Source organism: Eptesicus fuscus, chromosome 20 (genome assembly GCF_027574615.1).
Source record: "Eptesicus fuscus isolate TK198812 chromosome 20, DD_ASM_mEF_20220401, whole genome shotgun sequence".
Classification (NCBI taxonomy): domain Eukaryota; kingdom Metazoa; phylum Chordata; class Mammalia; order Chiroptera; family Vespertilionidae; genus Eptesicus; species Eptesicus fuscus.
This window is the reverse complement of record NC_072492.1, coordinates 37,303,013-37,309,555: the sequence shown is the minus strand read 5'-3', so window position 1 is coordinate 37,309,555 and position 6,543 is coordinate 37,303,013. Positions and strand designations below refer to the sequence as shown.

Sequence of the window (6,543 nt, the reverse complement as noted above, 5' to 3'; positions counted from 1 at the left end):
GATATAAATAAATAAAAACCCCACCTAAGATGCTAAAAAAACAACAAACACAAACATTCAAGAGAGTGTGATGCAGTATCTCTGTGGTTTTGATTTGCATTTCCCTATAGCTAATGATGTTGAGCATCTTTTTATGTGCTTATTGGCCATTTGTATATCATCTTTGAGAACTATTCAAGTCCTTTGTTCATTTATACTGTCTTGTTTAATATTGGTATGGTTTGTTTTGGAAATGAACATTATAGCACAATTAAACAAAATATTGAACTCATGTGACTACATTAGTAAAGGGAATATTTTTGTCATGGAGCAAGTATTTAGTATATAGTTAGCTTTTTCTTTCAGCTCTTATATTTCTTTTTTGGAAGTTCTCTATTGTTGAACATGTATTTGAGAAGTGATTGGAATTGGTTTCACAATCTTACCCGAAGATATAGACAAATCTCAGATTAAAGTGAGAACGCGTTATAAATACTCAAATAGCCCTGACCAGCAATGCTCAGTGATTAGAGCGTGGGCCCACGCACCAAAGGGTCTCTGGTTTAATTCTTAGTCAAGGGTATGTATCTGGGTTGCAGGTCGAGGTGTGTGTGGGAGGCAGCCAATCGATGTGTCTCTCTCACATCTTTCTTTCTCTCTCTCTCTCTCTTTTTCTCTCTCTCCCTCTTTCACTCTCCCTCCCTCCCTTTCACTTTTTCTAAAAATCTATGGAAAAAATGTCCTTGGGTGAGGATTAACAACAACAACAAAACACACACACACACACACACACACACACATACACACACACACACACACCCCCCTCAAATAACTGTTTTATATCTTCCTTGACTTCATCAGAATTTAATTTCTTGAATTTCTCCATTTCTTGAATGTCCCTATATAGGAGCAATCATGAAAGATTTTTATATATAACCAGAGGCTCGATGCATGAAATTTGTGCAAGGGGCTTGGCCCTTGTAGCCCCGGCTTTGCCCGGAAGGTCAGAAGGTCGTCTGGAAGGTCGTTTGGCTGTCTGGTCTAATTAGCATATTATGCTTTTATTGTTATAGATAAGATAGATCACATTTCAGTAGCCTTGACTCAACTTAGAATGATGGTGTCCTTTAGTAACAAACCTATTTATTTTCTTGCTATTTTGGGGATAATTAAATGAATCTGAATTTATGATTGGATTTTTAAAAAAGATATTTACTTAAGAACATTCTTTGATAGAACTGGGAACAATTTAAACCTATTTAATCCTGAAAACTTAGTGCAGAAGACAGACTTTCACCTACAAAATATATTTAAAGGTTGCCTTCTCCTCCTCCCCTTTCTCCTTGTTCTTTTGCAACTCTGGAAGACAATGTACAATGTGGTACTTTCTCAGTTACATTAATGAAATCCTTTTTATATTTTTACAGTTTTGAGTGATAAAATAAATATAATTTCATTATCCCAAATAAAACTTTAAATTTAAATAAAACATTTATTTTGAAAGGTTAAGGTGTACTGTGGGCATAACCTCAGTGCCAAAGAGAGAACTGAATTAATTCTCCATAGAAAGCAATCATATAATTCCAAGGCAGTATACAACTAAATCTCTGCAGGATTATTATATATGTTCACATCTGTATTTTAAAAGAGTTTTTTTTCCTGTTTCCTAAAGGACTAGTGGTCCAATGACTTAAATGGGCTGCAAACCTGCTGTGATTCAAACTTACAATTCTTCTCAGACTTCTCTGACTCAAGGGACTAAATTCCTTTAATTATTCTTTCTGAAATTAACTGGGCTGCCAGACATGGTTTCTCAACCTCTAATAGTTTGTTGGGAGATTTACAAAATACTCCTTTTAGAGTTATTTGCAACTACTTCTCCCTTTTTTTTAAAAAAAATATATTTTATTGATTTTTTACAGAGAGGAAGGGAGAGGGATAGAGAGTCAGAAAAATCGATGAGAGAGAAACATTGATCAGCTGCCTCCTGCACCCCCCCCCCCCCCACTGGGGATGTGCCCGCAACCAAGGTACATGCCCTTGACCGGAATCGAACCCGGGACCTTTCAGTTCGCAGGGTGACGCTCTATCCACTGAGCCAAACTGGTTTCGGCACTTCTCCCTTTTTAGATACTCAAATTAGTGTTTTTCTGGTCCTCGAATTATTTTTATAGTTTCTTCCTTTGTAGGAAGTAAGCTTGTTTCTGCTTATTCCCTTCTGGTTGGATGGGGTTTCAGGTTACTGTCGCTTAATCTGTGTTCCAGGAAACTTGTCAGTTTCTACATAGTTTGAGATGAGATCCTGAAAGATTTATGCATTTACCTTTGCTGAGTAAGTTTTTCTGCTTGGAGTGGGGGAAGATACTTAAGTTGATTCATATTTATTGGAGATATTATTGTGCTTTTCCTATGACAAAATCATCTCTTCAAAGGCCAGAATTAATGTTCTTTCTTATCTTTTTATCTTTTTCTTTTAAAAATATATTTTTATTGATTTCAGAGAGGAAGGGAGGAGGGAAAGAGAGAGAGAGAGAGAAACATCAATGAGAGAGAAACATTAATGAGAGAAACATCAATGAGAGAGAAACATCACTGATAGGCTGCCTCCTTCACGCTCCCTACTGGGGATGGAGCCCACACCCATGTGCCCTGACCCGGAATTGAACTATGGCCTCTTTCTTAGTTCATAGATCGATGCTCAACCACCGAGTCATGCCGGTTGGGCGATATTTTTCTAAATTGAATTTATTTTTATGGGATTGTATTTGATACTTAAACAAAGAATTAGACATTGAAGTAGGGTTTTCTTTGTAAATTAAGAGTTCTGAATATCTCTGTTTCATTGCCCTCCAAAACTGAGTTTCTATTTCTCAGTGTTGATTGGAACCAGATGTTAGAAAAGGTTCATAGAAGTGCCACCAGAAAAAGGCACCATAGAAATATGTCTACAAGTAATTTTCTTTAGGCCTTTAAGTTTCTCCTGAATTTGAGAGATCCCCAAACTATATTTGGGGGTCTTCTGACATCAATGGACCAGAAAACAGCTTATTTAAAAAATTTAAAAAGTTAATAAAGATATACCTGTATAGATATTAAAGTGCTTAATAATTTTAATAAACTACTATGAATATTTTACCAATTAAAAATTATGATCCAGAGTTTTAATTTAGGTCACAAAGTTCAAGGACTTATGAGGAGACCTATTTTTAAAGGTTCATTAAAGCTTTGCACATTGTAATATACCACTGCAAGCAAGCTTTCTACCAAAGGGTAATCAAAGGACATTCATGAAAGATGTGGTTTCCAAATTGGATGATTATATACTCTTATAAAATTGCAAAATAGATTCTGGATTTATAGAATCTTCCTGAAAATGCACAGCCCACCTAATAGTTGCAATTTTTGAGCAGCCCCAATTTCTATATTATTTTAAGTCTCACTTTTTTTATATACTTTTTCAACAAGTATTTATTTATTTATTATATTTCTTATTGATTTCAGAGATGATGGGAGAGGGAGATAGGAACATCAATGAGGAGAGAGAATCATTGATGGGCTGCTTTTTGCATGCTACCTACTGGGGATCAAGCCTGCATCCCGGGTATGTGCCCTTGACCAGAATTGAATCCGGGACCCTCCAGTCCACAGGCCAACGCTCTAGCCACTGAGCCAAACTGTCTAGGGCCCATCAAGTATTTATTATTAGTTAAACTATGATTCAGGATCCTAGGGTGGTATATACCCAGGTCCCCCTTTACCTCCATGGGAGAAGGATGGAGGACAGAAGATAAGTGGAATCCAGCCAATTCAGATCTTCCCAGGAGACATGCCTTCTGCCCAATGGTCATCCCAGGCTGACATGTAGGATACCGGGCAAAGGGACTTATTTGTACACATGCTGTTACCATTTGCACAAAGAGACATCACCCGTTTAGCAGTCACTGCCTTCTCATAGTGGTGGAAGTCCAGATAGTTCTGCCAACAGTTCCGGGTCTGGTTCTGGTTGGGTAAGAGACTGTCAAAAGGGGCAGTTCTTGATTTTGATCTTGATGTCTTCTGCCATATTGCTGACTCCTAAAGACACCCCTGAAGCTGTATGTCTCACTTTCTCTTTCAGCAGTCTAAGATACTGTGACAGGACCTACTTATAGGTTCAATCTGGAAGTTGGTTTGTTTTGTAAATCACTGTGTTAAATAAGAAGAGGCTTGGGTATCTATATTGGAGTTTGTCAGAGCTAGGAAGATAGTTGTTTCATTGCTTCTAAAAACGGCTCACATTCTGAGCTGGCCCCTAATTAGGCAGGTTTCTTCAGCCCTGTCCTTTCCCAGGACACTTACAAAATTGAAATCTGGAGAAACAACTTCCTTGATTCCTGCTTTGGAGGCAGAGTAGGGAGGTTTCCCCATTTGGAAGGCCCAACCTCTGTTTCAAGGTCTTTTACCACTGGAATCCTAATGTTTTTCTGACTTAATAATATGGTTCTCTATACTCTGTCTCTTTCCCTTTAATAAACTATTTTTTAGAGCAGTTTTATGTTCACAACAAAATTAAGTGAAAAATGCAGAGTTCCTCTTATTCATATATGTACAGCCTACCCCAATATCAGCATCCTGCACCAGATGGTATATTTGTTACAATCAATGAACCTGCATTCAGACATCATTATCACCCCAAGTCCATAGTTTACATGAGGGTTCACTCTTGGTGGTGTACATTCTATGGGTTTTGACAAATATATAATGACATGTATCAACCACTATAATATCATACAGTATAGTTTCACTGCCCTAAAAATCCCCTGTGTTCCACCTATTTATTCCTCCCTCACCTCCTAACCCCTGGTAACCACTGGTCTTTTTACTGTCTGCATATTTTACCTTTTCATATTGGCATCTTTCACTTAGTAATATGCACTTAAGGTCCCTCCATGTCTTTTCATGGTTTCATAGCTCATTTAGTTTACAGACTGAATAATATTTCATGTCTGGCTGTACCACAGTTTATCAATTCACCTACTGAAGGAAATCTTGGTTGCTAGTGGCCCGGTGCACGAAATTCATGCGGGGGCAGGGGTGTCCCTCAGCCTGGCCTGCACCCTCTCCAATCTGGGACTCCTCGAAGGATGTCCTACTGCCGGTTTACAGGGATCGGGCCTAAACCGGCAGTCAGACATCCCTTTCGCAATCCGGAACTGCTGGCTCCTAACTGCTCACCTGCCTGCCTGCCTAATTGCCCCTAACCACTCTGCCTGCTGGCCTGCTCACCTCCAACTGCCCCCCTCCGCTGACCTGCTCATCCCCAAATGCCCCCCCCCCCGCCGCCAGCCTGATCACCCCCAACTGCCCCCCGTGCCAGTGTGCTTGCCCCCAACTGACATTCTGCTGGCCTGCTCGCCCCCAACTGCCCCTCTGCTGACCTTCTCACCCTCACCTGCTCTTCCCACTGGCCTGCTCACCCCCAACTACCCCCCCTCATGGGCCTGATCACCCACAACTGCCCTCCCCTCTTGGCCTCCAACTGCCTCTACCTCGGCCCCACCACCATGGCTTTGTCCAGAAGAACGTCCAGAAGTTCTCCTGGAATGTCTCCTAGTCTAATTAGCATATTACCCTTTTATTAGTATAGATAGAGGCCTGGTGCATGGGTGGGGGCAGGCTGGTTTTCCCTGAAAGGTGTCCCGGATCAGGGTGGGGGTTCCCTTGGGGCCTGGGGTGGCCTGGGCCAGGGGCCTGTGGTGGTTTGCAGGCTGGCCATGCCCCCATGGGGTGAGGTTCCCGCTGGGGGGGCATGGCCAGCCTGGGTAAGGGGCTGAGGGCCATTTTCAGGCTGGCCACACCCCCTTCAGGGTGAGGGTCCCCACTGGGGTGCCTGGCCAGCCTAGGTGAGGGGCTGATGGCTGTTTGCAGGCTGGTCAAGTCCCCGCCCCTCCTTGAGTGGCAGCCAGGGCGGGCTGGAAGCTTGGCTTCCTCCGTTGCCAGGGGCAACCCAAGCCTCCTGCTTGCACCAGCTCCATAGCTGCTGCCATCTTTATTGGGTTAATTTGCATACTCACTCCTGATTGGCTGGTGGGCGTAGCAGAGGGATGGTCAATTTGCACGTTTCTCTTTTATTAGTGTAGCTGAGCAAACTCATTTATTTGTTTATTGTCTATGGTTGGTTTTGCTCTACAATAGCAGAAAAGTGACAAGGACCCCATGGTCTACAGTCTAAACTATTTACTATTTGGCCTTTTGCAGAAAAAGTTCTAGACTGTCAGCTGCCATATACTCCCTGGAAGAGGATCCTACTTTTTAAAAAAATATATATTTTTTTATCTTACTTTTAACTTGCTCCTACTCTTTGTTCCTAACCTCTGCGTAGCTTTTAGGCCCAACTGCTTGCCCAAATATTAGTAGTATTTTGGGGTTACAAAAATTTTTTAAGTTGTTTAAAGTATTACATATAGTAGTACATATATCTCCTTCCCCCCCCCCCCCAAATTTTTTAAAAAATATATATTTTATTGATTTTTTTTACAGAGAGGAAGGGAGAGGGATAGAGAATTGGAAACATCGATGAGAGAG

The 6,543-nt window shown here is 41.2% G+C and overlaps 1 pseudogene; it reads right to left on the bottom strand.

Moving 5' to 3' along the window:
* Positions 1 to 3,786: 3,786 nt before the first annotated feature.
* Positions 3,787 to 4,042, bottom strand: LOC103293025 (cytochrome c oxidase subunit 6B1-like; annotated as a pseudogene).
* Positions 4,043 to 6,543: the final 2,501 nt, after the last annotated feature.